General features: G+C 32.1%; 1 protein-coding gene across 1 annotated transcript in view; it reads left to right on the top strand.

Moving 5' to 3' along the window:
* Positions 1-16,234, top strand: part of LOC134694621 (uncharacterized) — a 67,900-nt gene that overhangs the window by 906 nt on the left and 50,760 nt on the right. The window lies entirely within an intron of this gene.

Below are 16,234 nucleotides of genomic sequence, written 5' to 3'. Positions count from 1 at the left end.
AGGTCATAATTATTTGGACTATATGTGTAAGTTAGTCTTAATCCTTGAATTTATTGATGATGTATTATACTGTTCACCTGTTCAAATAAAAATGAGGGGATAGGAGGGGTCCTGAGTGATCCCGAAATCCCTGACTTATAAAAACGAAATTCCAAGGCCCAAAATTTAAATAAAGAATATCCCGATGTCCCGAAATCAGAAAAAAAGGATTTGCGGATCCCAAACAGGTGAATCCTAAAATCCCGAGCTTAAAAACACCCAATCCTGGAGTCGTGATAAAGGTCCTTTCCCCTTAAAAATATAACAAAAATCATACCGGCCCGAAATCTCCAAAAGGGAGATCTCATGTCAGCTTCATATATAATACATACATGTATATGACACCTGAGGGGGTGAGTTTGCATGAACAGCATGTTCTAGTTAAATATATATGAGTAACTGATAGCTTTAATGCTTAGTTTACTTCTATTGACAATAAATAAAAGCCAGGGAAATACAAATGTTGCTCATTTTAGGTTAAAATATCTGAATGAGGAATGCTGTTGGTTGCTGTCTTGTCATATAAATTGTTTCAGTTATATTGTTTTCTGGTTTGAATTACAATTGATTCACTTTTTGTCTGACATGTCAGAGCCTCTTATTGAGCACATCAAGCACTGACAATATGGTAAAGGTTGTGCTAATTGTTGAAAGCCGTACAGTGACCTAAATATATATATTACGATCTGAATTTTTTTTTGGATGTGTTTTTGTTCACCTCTTATAAAAACAGAGTTCAACATTTTCCAGAGATCACCTTCATGACCTGGGATTGTACATGTACAAAATGTAGAGGGTGGTAAAGGGTTATTTTCATGCAACGTGATCGCCATTTTTTATTTCACATTCAACATGTTTTTACTTTTTTATTTGATGTTCAGTCGTGCAAGACGGATGCCTCGTTCAACGTGTTTTGCTTATTTAATTTTAGGTGCATTGTGATTTTCGAAGTCTTATTTTGCGTGCTCGGTTTTTTCAAATAATATTCAAACACTTGGCAGGGATCGTCAAGAAATACTTTTTCAAAAGCCGTAAACCAATTATATCATAAATGTGTATACTAAATCGGAAATATCAAGTAAAACAAAGAATTAATATATGCAAGTAACCAGTGACTCAGTCACAAAAGGTACACATAAAAGTATTTATTTTTCGTGCAACATTCAATACAGAAATTATGTCTTATTTCATGTTTCGTTTGTGCAAGCAGCCCCCCTTTACCACCCTCCATGTACATGGTCTTTGTGTGTGAACTGTAAAATGTTGGCACCTCATAATAAAGAAAAAAAATCTAGTATCTGTAATTGGTTTATTAGTCATGTTAGTCATGTTAGTTGTCTGATGTACAGTAGTTGTCGTTTGTTTATGTAATATATACGTGTTTCTCGTTTCTCGTTTTTTTTATATAGATTAGACCGTTGGTTTTCCCGTTTGAATGGTTTTACACTAGTAATTTTGGGGCCCTTTATAGCTTGTTGTTCGGTGTGAGCCAAGGCTCCGTGTTGAAGGCCGTACTTTAACCTATAATGGTTTAATTTTTAAATTGTTATTTGGATGGAGAGTTGTCTCATTGGCACTCACACCACATCTTCCTATATCTAAAATTGCTACATGAAAACAAGACCATTACAAATGTAGTATTGACCATGCCTACAAAAACCTTGACCAGTAGTGACCATGCAGGCTGTAAAACCCAGAACTAACTGGTCAATAATGATGAACTGAAATTTTTATTGGATATATATTACTATATGACTATAAAAAAAACCACCACCACCCTATTGCAAGTCAATTACGGTTATTTATTAAAACAATAAGGTGTTAAAGTCAACATACTCATCAGTAAATACCAGTTAATACCAGTGGTACATGAACATGATGAATGTAGGTAAAAACAGGGGGTGGTATTTTTGTATTTGCCACTGAAACTTGATAATAAAAATTATCACCTTGATTATTTATATGATGATGCTTATGAGAAAATTATCGTTGACCAAAGAACAATATATTTATGTTTAAATGTAAAGGAGTGTTCAATTCACAAATGAGGGGGGATAGGACCTTTAATGGGAATCCGGGATCGGGTGTTTTTAAGCTTGGGATTTCGGGATTGACTCTTTCGTGATCCGGGAATTCTTGTTTTCGGATTTCGGGATATCGGGATTTACTTTATTTAAATTCAGGACCTCAGGATTTCGTGTTTTTAAGCCCGGGATTTCGGGATCAGGACCCCTCCTAACCCCCCTCACAAATGTATGCTAAAAAATATGGTTTGCTGGTGAAAATTTTTAATATAAAAAAAGAACATGTGGTATGATTGCCAATGAGACAACTCTCCAAAAGAGACCAAAATGACACAGAAATTTACAACTTTAAGTCACCGTACTGCCTCCACCTATAAACAAAGCCCATACCTCATAGAAAGCTATAAAAGGCCCAGAAATGACAATGTAAAACTATTCAAATGGCCTAATTTATATATAAAAAATGAAGAAAAGTTAAGTTCATTATGCATGTCTACAAATTATCATAAATATGCCAACAACAGATGTGCATGTTTTGTTGTAAACTTGTACATGTTCTGTTGTTGGTGTCGTACATCTGTTAATTTTTCTCCATTCATATGACTATAATCAATGCATAATAATTTGTAACTAATACATTAAGTATTTAAATGTCTCAAGGAGATTTTATTCCCTTCTGTTTTAACGATTAAAAAAAAGGTTTTGACATTTGTAAACTTGTACATGTACTGTTCAAGCTGTTGTACATCTGTTCAACTTTCTCAATTCATGTGACTAATTAATGTAAAACATTTTGTAACTAATACTGTTACACCTCAATATGAATTAAAAAGACAACATCGAGTTCTTATACAATATTTATATATTGCAAACATGTAACCAACTTTTCACATCCAGCAACAACCTTAAAACTGACCAGAAAATACATTAACTCTGTCTTTATCTTTGAATGTTAATCATGTTAAAATAACCAGAAACTTTGAGTGTTCTTCAGTGGCGACTTTACGACCATAGATAAATAGCATTAATTAATTGCTACAGTTCTCTAGAGTTCATTCAGATGCTAAGAAAATATTACTATTTAACGGTTAACAGGTGTCACAGTTAAAGTTCTTGTAATGTCTATTACACAAATAATACTAAAATTAGCCTTTTAACATCTCCCTTTTCAAGAGAAAACACTGTTTTCGAAAATTCACTTTAAAATAAAATAAAAGGCGTTGCTCGAATTTACAGAGATGTAATAAAACAATAAAGCATAATGCTTAGAGTCAATCTTTGTTATATTCCTGATAAAGCATCGGTATTGTTCTTTAATGCCTCGGACAGTAACAATAATAGCACTTCGCCCCCAGGTTCAAATTCTCTGAACCTTGTATGATTGTCGTACCAAGCCTTGATCTTTTCTTTAACAATTTCTGGCATAGCTGCCAAACAATTACGCATAGTAATTCCATGTTCAATAACTGAACAGTGTTTCTCACGAAGTATATGTATAGTCATCGGACCTCTCATAGGCCAGCCATACAACAACACAAACGGCGCTGAAAAGCCTGTTTCTTCATACGGAACTTAACGATACTCGCTTAACGCATAAGGAACCAATTCATTTCCAGACGAAATGTTACCAATAACAATCTCGTCATCTTCGTATATTTTCATCACTTCCGTGGCATGTTCAACTTTGCTTTCAGGTGTATCATCGTCAGATTCAATTTCATCTTCGGCGCGCTTGGCTTTTTCTCTGGTTAGAACAAATGCGTTACTAGTTCGCTCTAGTATATCCATTCCCAAAAGTGCTTCGGCGGTCAATTTCGGTACGAGTCCAACTTTAGCGATACCTGTATAATACGGTGTGTCTATGTTAACAACAGCAAGCTTAGCACAAAACGGTTGTCCAATAGCAGATTGTAGAGTTACATTTTGTCCTTGTAAAATGTTCTTTTTATCCACAAGGTCTTCACGAATTAATGTCATGTCGGTACCAGTGTCTTTCACAAAGCTTACTTGCTTCCCGTTTACTTCTCCTGAAACACAAATAAGTCTATGCCCAACAAGCGGTTTAACCAAATAAGATGCAAGATTTCCTGTTGTCTTGTCCTTTTTTTCACAATCACGTGCATAATGTCCAACAGCTTTACATTTGAAACAACGGTTATTGTCAGTTCTATTTTCATCATTTTGTACATTGTCATTCTTTGTCGGTACTATATAGTCTTCTGCTGCTTCTAATACGGACGCGCTGCCTTTGTTTCTTCTGACCCATTGCGCTTGAACGGGTGAAAGAGCCATCAGGAAAAATTCCTCTTGTAAACTTTTGATCGGATCTTTGTCCTTGGTACATCGATTGAGATTTTGTATAATCCGCGCCATTAAAGCTCTGTAAGTTTCATTGTCAGCTTTTCTAACATTAACTAAGTCAACAAAATATTCATGGGGTCTCTTTCCATATCGATCGATTACGCACTTTTCAGATCGTCGTACGAAGTGGACGCTTGTGAAGAAACCTGTCTTGCTTCACCTGTCAACAATGTTCTTAATTGTAAAATCCTAATGTCATTAGACCAATTTGCCTGACCACTTACTGCATCGAATTCCGATAAAAATGTTAAAATGTCATCGAGTTTCGGATCAAATGGTTGTAATTTTACTTTAAATGGTAGTGACTGATATTTATCAGTATTTAAACAGTTTAATCCCTGTAAACGAATTCTTTCTCTTTCGATTTCTAGTTTTTCCCGTTCGATGACAAGCTTTTCCCTTTCAATATCTAACTCATGTCTATTTGTCTTTCTTGTTGCTTTTTTCGGCGGCGGAGTTTTCGGTCTTTGAAATACTTCTTCCTCAACTGGCACGTCGCTTTCATCTGCGCATTCGGCATCTGTAAATTGCATTAAATTTATATTTCTTCTTGGTCGATTTTTTGCTATGCTGCTTCCTTCTTGTACACCTTCTTCTGCCATTACGGATAGTATAACTAACTACAATTAATCCTGTGATTAATGGAAATATAACGAAAAAGTGAGTTTAAGGCTATGCTCGATAATTCAAAGTCAACGCTGAATCAACAGCCGGATATATTCCAAAATACGAAATCAATATCCAATAAACTAAACAAAAGCTTCATATCCAATCAATCGCTGAATCACACAGCTGGATATACTATATCCAATCAATCGCTGAATTACACAGCTGGATATACGCCGGATTAACGGCAAAAAAATAAAACACTGATAATTCACATCAGCTACATAAGCAATAATCCTATGATAGCACATATATCCTTTAGGAAAATTACGCTTATATATAGTCCACTACAGAATAATTAATAACTTAAATTAATTAATCCCATTTCCGCTGCCACCATTTATGTTACACCTCAATATGAATTAAAAAGACAACATCGAGTTCTTATACAATATTTATATATTGCAAACATGTAACCAACTTTTCACATCCAGCAACAACCTTAAAACTGACCAGAAAATACATTAACTCTGTCTTTATCTTTGAATGTTAAACATGTTAAAATAACCAGAAACTTTGAGTGTTCTTCAGTGGCGACTTTACACCATAGATAAAATAGCATTAATTAATTGGGACAGTTCTCTAGAGTTCATTCAGATGCTAAGAAAATATTACTATTTAACGGTTAACAGGTGTCACAGTTAAAGTTCTTGTAATGTCTATTACACAAATAATACTAAAATTAGCCTTTTAACAAATACATGTACACTAAGTATTTACATGTCTAAAGCAGATTTTATAATGATTTTTGATTCCCTTCTGTTCCTATGATTTTTTTGATAAAAATAAAATTTTCAACATTTATATTTGAATGTTACAGAGGTGAACAATACATGTATGTATGTTTTCATAAGTCATTTGTAAGTGATCTGGTTTCTCTTTTTTTATATAGATTAGACAGTTGGTTATCCTGTTTTAATTGTTTTACACTCATTTTTTGGGGCCCTTTATTATAACTATATTATAAGCTTGCTGTTAGGTGTGAGCCATGTGGGCTCAATGTTGCAGATCATACTTTGACGTATAATGGTTTAAATTTTACTTTTACAAATTGTGACTTGGATGAAGAGTTGTCTCATTGCCACTCATACCACATCATCTTATATCTACATATATATGTCACTCATTTTTTTTTTTTTTTTTTATGTACTAGTATTTCTGAAACAAGAATTATTCTGGTTAGTGTTAGTTGGTTCAAGCTGACTTTTTTTCACATGAATTCCCTGTCAAATATGAATACTCTAAACCAACTTATTTTCGCGAGCAATTTATTGTTGCGACTTTAGCTAATAGAAAAATAATGCGAATATTAATTGCCGTGAATATCTTATACATAAATCATACCTTATTGAACTTCAGAAAATCAGGAAATTAAATAGCCGCGAAGGTGTCTAAAAAGAGTAAAATGCAAAATTAAGTATCTGCGAAATTAAGTTAGTTTACAGTGTGACACCTGCATGGATTTTGTTTAAAGGACAGCTCCTATCCTCCTTCACAAATTTCATAGTCAAATGATAATGTAGCCTTAGTTGTACTGCTATAGACAAGACCTAAATTAATATATTGTTTGTTTCCCCAATCCAGACCCTGCCAAGCCAGGTACATGTATGGGTACATGTAGGTAGGTAGGGAATTTTTTTTTCTCCCAAAAAGCTTCAACATTATCTTAAGATCTGGCAAGCCTGAAAATCCAAAATGAATAAAATAATATTTGACTGAGTTTAGACAACAACATTTTATGAGTAGCACCATTTTTGCAGGGTCGGTCGGGATTGGGGAAACAAACAATATTTTATTTTAGGCCTCATTTTTTGAATCAACCAATCTTTCACCTCTGACCTGCACCGTACCTGCATTGCAGAAGTTACCTATTAACCCACAACTTTGGCCTTATACTCTTTAATTGGTAATCAGATAGTAGCTTTAAAGGCTATTTTTAAACTGTGTATACATGAACAATGATTTACATACACTGTACTTGAAAATTATACAAGTAGTTCTAAACTGTGAATTGATGACCAGGCCTACAAATTGAACTACTTTTTGTTGTAGTTCTTTAATATACTGAGTAAAATGTCATGAATGTGTACCAATTTAAAGACAAGTTTATTTGTCCAATCAATTGTTTGCTAATTGTTTAAATATTTGCATTGAATTTTTTTAGCTGTCAATAATGTCTTTCAAAAGAAGGCTGTCATACATATATATTGAACTTTCTAGAAATAATTGGCCATCATTTAGTTTTGATTTAATATATGTAGTTCAGTATATATGACTGTGACGCTTAGGGGGAGATTGATTAATACTGTCAGACTATAAACATTATGGTAAAAATTAATATTTTTGCAACCAGTTTATTAGAGTAATCACATATAAATCATAGATTTACAAACAGTTCTACAGTGACCCATCGTTGTTGATTTCTCTGTCATTTTGCTGAATATATATATGAATGTGTATAATTAGGAGTTACGTATATATCACATGTTTATCACTGAGCTAGTATATATATATTTGTTTAGGGGCCAGCTGAAGGACTCCTCCGGGTGTGGGAGTTTCTTGCTGCATTGAAGAACCATTGGTGGCCTTCAGCTTTTGTCTTAGCTGTTCTATGGTCAGGTTGTTAACCTCTCTGACTCAATTTCCCCATCCAATCTCAGTTTTATATGTAATATTTGCCACTGTTGAAATTAAGCACCCATCATTCAATAACCCATTATTGATCACTAATTTTTCTCTTTTGACTTTGAAACAGATTGTGCTTGTCCCAAGTCAGGAGTCTGTAATTCAGTGGTTGTCGTTTGTTTATGTATTACATATTTGCTTTTCGTTCATTTTTTTACATATATAAATGTATATATATATAAGGCCATTAGTTTTCTCGTTTGAATTGTTTTACATTGGCGTATAGGGGCCTTTTATAGCTGACTATGCAATATGGGTTTTGCTCATTGTTGAAGGCCGTACGGTGACCTATAGTTGTTAATGTCTGTCATTTTGGTATGTTGTGGATCATACGTTGTCTCATTGGCAATCATACCACATCTCCTTTTTTATATTTTCTAAAGGTATCCACTGAAAAAAGAAACCATACTAAAAAGTTCTCAATTATTCAAGGATTAATGAGTAATTGGGAGTGCATTTTTGCTTCAAATGAAAGAACAAAAAAAGAAATAAATGTAACTTTATTATATATACCTAAAGATATCATTATTCATTCTTCTGAAAACTCTTTAAGAATTAGTAATTTAGTAGGTGGCATTATTATATACCTTAAGATATCATTATCATTCTTATGAAAACTTTTTAAGAATTAGTAATTTAGTAGGTGGCATTTATTAAAGCTTCGTAAACTTTTTATTCTATGAAAAGCACTTTAGAATGTAAGAACAATCCACAAGAGACCTATTAACAGAATAACTAAAGGCGGACAAAAAAAATTCATTTCACGAAGAACCAGTGTAATAAACGACAAGTCAATACATTTCACGAAATGAGGGGTATTTCTCCCTCAAATTGACGTCAATTCTTTAGTCGAAGGATGAACAATAAATAACAAATTCGTAATTATCCTAATAAATTTTACGACCAGCGTCGTTGAAACAATAGGGAAATCATTTTAAATAGTCACCTTCATCAGATGAACGTTTCCAAAAATAAACCGATTGTCTCTGAAATTAGAAATGTTACAACTATTATTAGTTTTATGAGGTTTTGACGTAGGTTCAAAAATAGCATAGCACATTTATGGAAGATATATATATATAGGATATACGATATGTATCCTATATTGAGTATTGTTAAACCATAACCAGATAATATGATATTAAGACAGAAAATAATCAATTTTCTTCTAATGGCTTTTGAAACAATAAGCAATGATAAGATGTTTTCATATATAGAAGATTATTATCAATTTATAGTATGTTATTTTCATCACTATAACGTAAATACATATACCTATCAGTTTCTCGGAAGTAATTAAGTTTATATGGAATTATGACAACCTTAAGTGCAATACAAGTTCAAATTGGGAAGGTAAGAAAAGATATACTGTGGATTTATTATTATATATATGTTGAATGCCAAATTTTTCCTGGATTTCTTGGGTATACATTTTGAACCTAGAATTTAATTAAGGTGGTCCCTAACACTACAGGAAGATAACTCTGTAAAGTCAGCTTAAAGTTTTAATTATGTTGTGATGTAAAAGGAATATTAAGCTTCTCAATGATCAAAATTGGTGTTTGTTAATTTAACTGCTATATAACCAGTGTAATTTTTCTGACAAAAAGATTGGTTAAAATGTTTTAAAATTTAAAAATTTTTGTTAAAGGGTTTTAAAAGTAAATGTTTTGTCAAAATTTTATGAAAATTGAATGAGCCAAATTAATTTATATGAAAGTGTTGGGTAACCACCTTAATGTACAAAGAACTTGTAATTTTCTATCTGTCATGCAGTCTATTGTATATCGAAATTGGCAAAACCATAAAATTTGATATCCACAAAAAATGTAAGTTTTCCTAAATCCACAAAAATTGGTACCCACAGTTAATATATATATAATATATATTTGAATCCTGTAGTAAAAACAAATTGTATAAGCATTATCTTTTAAAAGAGTTTGGATTAGAGAGAGAAATTAAAGCGTCAAATGTTTATTTAGTCTCCATTGTCAATCTGATTAAAAAAACTGACTTTTTCACCTCAGGACAATAAAAGATTTTGAGTAGGCAGCTATTTTTTGGGGTAGGTGAGAACTAGGTAAAGAAACATAATCTTTTTATATGGCCTGGCAATATCTTACCAAATCTATGTTTTTTGAAATGTCAAGCTTCATTAACCTTATAGCAAACAGAACTGAAACAAAGAAAAAGAAAACTTTGGCCTTGGGTTTATAAAAGAGTAAGTTATTGACTTAATTGCAAAGTACATGTAGCTATATATTTATTATGTCTTGTATGTTGCTCCACCCTAATTTAAGTGGTACTCGTGCATTAATGTAACATTAAATATACCATGTATACAGTGAAATTGATCAAGGATGAGGGTGTTTAAAAAAGATTTATTGATGAATAGTTAATATATAATAAAGAGGGATATAGACCTTTTGCAATCATACTTGACTAGGATTGTCAGTTTTCCCAGTGAAGGTCAGGGTTCTCTCTAGGCACCCTGGCTTCCTCCACCAATAAAAACTGAATGCACAATAGTGTTTAGAATTGCATTAAAACACCAATCACTCACCTCTTTTAAGAGTGTCTTGTCGGTTGACCCTCTAATTTAAGTTACACATGTATTTATGAGCATATAATAATCATTATGAATTTTGAACCTCAAATAAAACATCACTTTTCTTATAAGCTCAGTTTTCTTTGGTCTTAGTTGGTCATGCTTAGCCTGTGACATACCTAAAATTGCTGTCAGAACTGCAATTACAGACTTGTAAATTATAAGGACTTAGGGCAGATTTTACAGTATTGTGTTCTGTCTCCTACTTTCATGTTGCTAATGTGACGGAGACAAAAATGAGTAACGTTAGCAACATTTGGACATGTCACATGAGCAACAACATCTTTAAAAGATAAAATGTATGCACACAGTGATGTTTAATATATGCCTGGAGTAATAAAATTGTACAGTCTGGTTTAGAATTTCTAAATATACAGAATGTCATTTGCAGGTGTACTTTATATCAAATGAATACACAAGAAACCAAAAAATTAGTAACGTTAGCGACATTTGGACATGTCACATGAGCAACAACATCTCTAAAAGTTAAAATGTATGCACACAGTGATGTTTAATATATGCCTGGAGTAATAAAATTGTACAGTCTGGTTTAGAATTTCTAAATATACAGAATGTCATTTGCAGGTGTACTTTATATCAAAGGAATACACAAGAAACCAATTTGTAATAGTAACATTAGCAACATCTACTATCATGACATTACGTTTTGTTGCTAACGTCTTTTTGATGGACGGAATACATTTAAGGTCCTCTTGTAACAATATTACATACAACTTACCTTCTTTGCTTCCCCATCATGTGAAGGAACTGACTCCGAATCTATTTCTGCAAAGGGCGATATCGTAACTCCTATACAGGAGAGTTACAGATCTAAATATATGTTGCTCATGTGACACTGATTTGGACGGAAACCTCGAGCAGTAACGTTCGCAAAAATTAAAACAGCCAATGATATTGATTCCTCAAGTCCTTTGACCCCCTTACGTCATCCAAATTTAATATGATTGCTATTTTCAATTATTTAAAAAACCCGGGGTAAAAATAACTACAATGGGCTGTCTGAGAACCAAAAAGAAAATTGCGATCGTGACATATCACAATGGACGGAAAAGACGTGACGTTAGCAACAATATTATTAAATTACCTTTTTTAGCCTTTACCAATAAAAATCTGCCTTAAAGTAATGATTAAAACACAAAAGAAGACTTTTTCTTAAAATATAAGTCCATGTTATTAGGCTCCACTTATAAATAATGCTTCAAAATTCCACTCCAAATAAGCTGGATGTCAGTAAAGTAGGTCATGAATGTCTATTCCATGTCCAATATTTTGAAATTGAAAACCCTCTAATTCTAACATAAAACACAAACACAGAGTAATTTTTATGTTTATTTACTCAGAAAGACACATTTTATTCATTAACATAATGCATTACTCCATTACACAGTCTGTTTCACAGTTTCAGCAATTGCTTTTTTGATGGATACAAAAAAACAATAATTCCTTCTTATTGTAAAATCTGCCTTATACAAATTATCATTGGTACCTCTTTAATGCTTTAAAATACAGAATGTCTTCTTGCACATTTGTTTCAGGTAAAATCATAATAATTCTCAATTTCTGTTATAAAATTTCTTCAGAAAAATCTAAACTTTGGGTGACCTAGACCTTGACATTTTGTATATAAGTACTTGCAATTATCATGATTTATATCTATTATTGAAAGTTAGACTAGAAATTGTGTTGGCTTCTAGATGCCTTTTGGTGTTTTGTGCACTGGAAATGTGGGTTGCTGTCTAATTGATGTAAACCCCATCCTCTCAATTCAATACACACCTCATGTTCAGAGCAGACGGTCATGCATATGAGTGTAAGATAGAGTTTAAAGCTATCTTTTCAATCATTGAAGCTAACTGATGCCTATTTTTTATGTGTGCATAAAGACAAAATACCCCCACATGTCGTCAGAGGGTGGATGTGTGGACAAGTATACATACTTTTTTTTAAAACAAATTTCCATCTGCAACAAACGGTTATTTTTCTATAAACTTCCCTCACTTCATTGTATGCATGGCTATACAGTACCATGGTATGTCTTCTGCAGAAATAAACATGCTAGAAAATTTAATTAAAAGGAGAAAAAACACGAAAAATGGGACCACAAGTGGGGGGACAGGGGTCTTATTGGTCAAGTACTATCTTTCAAAACAAAATTACTATAACTTTAATTTTCTGTAAAAATATCCCTCACTTTATTCAATGGCTTACCACTCACTGTACTATGGTATTTCTTCTGCAGAAATAAACTGCTAGAAAACTTAATTAAATTGCCACGAGAAAAACCTCGAAATGGGGACTCCTCGTCAATAAACCTCGAAATGGGACTCCTCGTCAATACCCATGATGTGATGTATGTTTATATGTTAGCGTGATTCGTAACAATCATGTAACGTGAAAAAGTTCACTCCAATCTTAAAACCACATCGTATTGTGGTCTGTATTTATTGATTGGTTTTCTCCATTGACGTAATAACGTAACTCGATTATAGATATTCCAATAACTTGTATGTAGTATTATTCATTGTGCGATAAAAGTACATTGTGATTATTATTTCTACTAGCTAGGTTAATGCTGATTCTCATTGGGTTTTTATATCGGGGAAAAAATCAGTGTAGGGAAAATCTTGTGGTTAAAAGTCCTTATCAATTATTGTGCTAGCTAATCTTATAATTAATAACCTAGTAGTAAGAAAAAATAATCTTGTGGTTGAAAGTTAATCAATTATTGTACTAACTTGACCAAGAAGTAAGGCAAATATTGTGGTTTAAAGTCCTTATCAATTATTGTGGCAGTCAGTGGGGCCCCTACGTATGAAAAACTCTGGGCCACTGAATATTATTATCACATATTTTTATTCTTATACATATATATATAAGCAATTAGTATATGGGAATAGAGCTTAATAGCTTTGCCATCAATGGGTCACTGAACTTCTTTCTTGTAATTTCTAAAGAGAAATTTGGTTACCTCAGTTAGGGATCTTTTATTGATGACTATGGGGTATGGGTTTTACTCATTATTGAGGTCGATGGTGACCCATACATTGTTAATTTCTGTGTCATTTGATCTTTTGTTGAGAGTTGTCTCATTGTCAAATTGCAATCACATACACATCTTCTTTTTATTGTTATTTTCACATCTTGAAAAATAATCATTATAGAATTGCACTTACAACATGTACAAGCAACTACATGAACTAATGTAGCTATTAAATTACACAATTCCAAACATCCAATAATGGTCAATAAACTCCAGGATAAACTGTTATTGACCTTAGAATTAATAAGCAAAAAAAATCTGATTTTCTAGAAAGTGAACAATCGCAATACATATAATTTCAAAGCTGAAATTATAGATGTGTGTAACTGTGTACAAAGGTTTGCTTTGAAAATATATAATTCTTTGACGCTTAATTGATTATTATTTGTTAGAATATCACATCTTTATCTTAACTTTACTACTCAACACAAGGAAATTAAAACTAAATTATAGATGATTAGTTGGTACCTAACATACGTCTGCAGGGAGATAACTCGGTAAAATCAGCTTAATGTTTTAATTACGTTATGTTGTAAATACTGAATGGAATATTAAGCTTCTCAATGATCAAAATTGATGTTTGTCAAACTGCTATAAAACCAGTGTAATATTTCTGACAAAACGGTTGGTTCAAAATTTTTGAAATTTTTATATTTTTGTTAAAGGGTCAAAGTAAGTACTTCGACAAAATTTTATGAAAATTAAACGAGTCAAATAAATTTAAGTGAAGGTGTTTGGTACCACCTTAAAAGCATATTAACTAATTAGTCTATTCATTTTAGAGTTATGTCCCTTACTACTATTAATAATGTAACAGCCAAGTTGATCAATACAATTCAAATGAAATAGCTCAACATGTATTCAGCTTGACAGATTTAAAAGTTTTATTATTGAACACAATTTAAAAATTTTATTGTTATTTTTTGATAGTTTTTGTCAATGTCTTCAACAAAATGCCAAAAAATATATATTTATGAAATTTGTTTGGGGTTTAGACATTGCCTCATTATTATGGTCTCTTTTGTTCTCTCTGGTGTATAGTTGTCTTATTAGCAATAACACCTGATTTTAAACTTATATAAGCTTTGGTTACATCTTCTGACATCAGACTTGGACTTCTCTTGAACTGAATTTTAATGTGCGTATTGTTATGCGTTTATTTTTCTACAATGGTTAGAGGTATAGGGGGAGGGTTGAGATCTCACAAACATGTTTAACCCCGCCGCATTTTTGTGCCTGTCCCAAGTCAGGAGCCTCTGGCCTTTGTTAGTCTTGTATTATTTTTATATTAGTTTCTTGTGTACAATTTGGAAATTAGTATGGCGTTCATTATCACTGAACTAGTATATATTTGTTTAGGGGCCAGCTGAAGGACGCCTCTGGGTGCGGGAATTTCTCGCTACATTGAAGACCTGTTGGTGACCTTCTGCTGTTGGTTTTTATTTGGTCGGGTTGTTGTCTCTTTGACACATTCCCCATTTCCATTCTCAATTTTATTTGATATAAAATAATAATTACCAGGACAGAAAGTAAAAAAAAAAGGGGGGGGGGGGTGGTGGTGGTGGTGTCAGATTCTTTGTGTCAGCAAAGTTTGGAAACCAATCTGTGTTAAGGTGGTACCTAACACTACAGGAAGATACCTCTTTAAAATCAGCTAAACATTTTGATTACATTGTGTTGTTGAGGGAATATTAAGCTTCTCAATGATCAAAATAAGTGTTTTTCAAATTGCTATATATATATAACTAGTGTAATTTTTTCTGATAAAACGGTTGGTTCAAATTTTTTTTTTTCATATTGTTGTCAAAGGATCAAAGTAAATACTTTATCGAAATTTTATGAAAATTAAATGAGCCATATTAATTTTAGTGAAATTGTTACAGGTACCACCTTAAAATTAGATTGAAATTCTCCCTAAAACAATATTTTCTTAGCTTAAAATGATAAACATCTGGTATTGGTCTTTAATAAGTTGTTTAAAGTTGTGGGTGTTTAAAAGTATTTGATCCCCTTATTAAGGTTAAATGCCTGTGAAAATAGATTTAATTTCCTCAGTTTGTTAGAAGTTTATTAAATACAAATATTCATAAAATAATCCTACCAACATGTAAACTATAATTATTATTAGTTCACCTAACTATTAGATTTTATAGTGAAAATATGAAAAATATCCTTTATTCATTTAATGCAAGTATAGTTTAAAGACTGGGGGTTGTGGAAAAGTTCAAAATAAATAGGTCAGATTACAATGATGTTACATAGCTTAAATTTTTAAGACATTAAAAAGACATAGAATTTTTAGTTCAACTGTCCTTATATAATGTTTATAATATTTTTAAGTCATTTTATATATGAAAAGTGTCAAGGTCATATGAATAATAAAAAAATGTCAAGGAGTCAGTAACATTGTGACTGTAAACCATCCGTGTTAAGTAACCATAGCATATTACCAGTGCAGTGAACTGGCACAGTAGCTGTTATCATGAATATTAAAAATTTGTTTTCTTTTTATATTCCAGATATAAAATGTATTGTATAGTGAAAAAAAAACAGGTTTGAAAATTATTGTCTTACATTTAATGTAAGTGGTTTTAAAAACTTGTAGGGTTATATATTTGTTTAAAAGTTCAAATATAAAAGGTCAGCTTACAATTTTGTTATGTAGCTTAATTTTTTAGACATTAAAAAGACGTTAGATCTTTCAGTTCAAATGTCCTTATTTTTAAATCTCTTTAAGTCATTTTATATTAAAATGTCATATTAATAATAAAATAATGTCAAGGTCATATT

This window comes from Mytilus trossulus, chromosome 13, assembly GCF_036588685.1.
Source record: "Mytilus trossulus isolate FHL-02 chromosome 13, PNRI_Mtr1.1.1.hap1, whole genome shotgun sequence".
Classification (NCBI taxonomy): Eukaryota; Metazoa; Mollusca; class Bivalvia; order Mytilida; family Mytilidae; genus Mytilus; species Mytilus trossulus.
The sequence above is the reverse complement of the archived record's forward strand: the minus strand, read 5'-3'. Positions and strand labels throughout refer to the sequence as shown.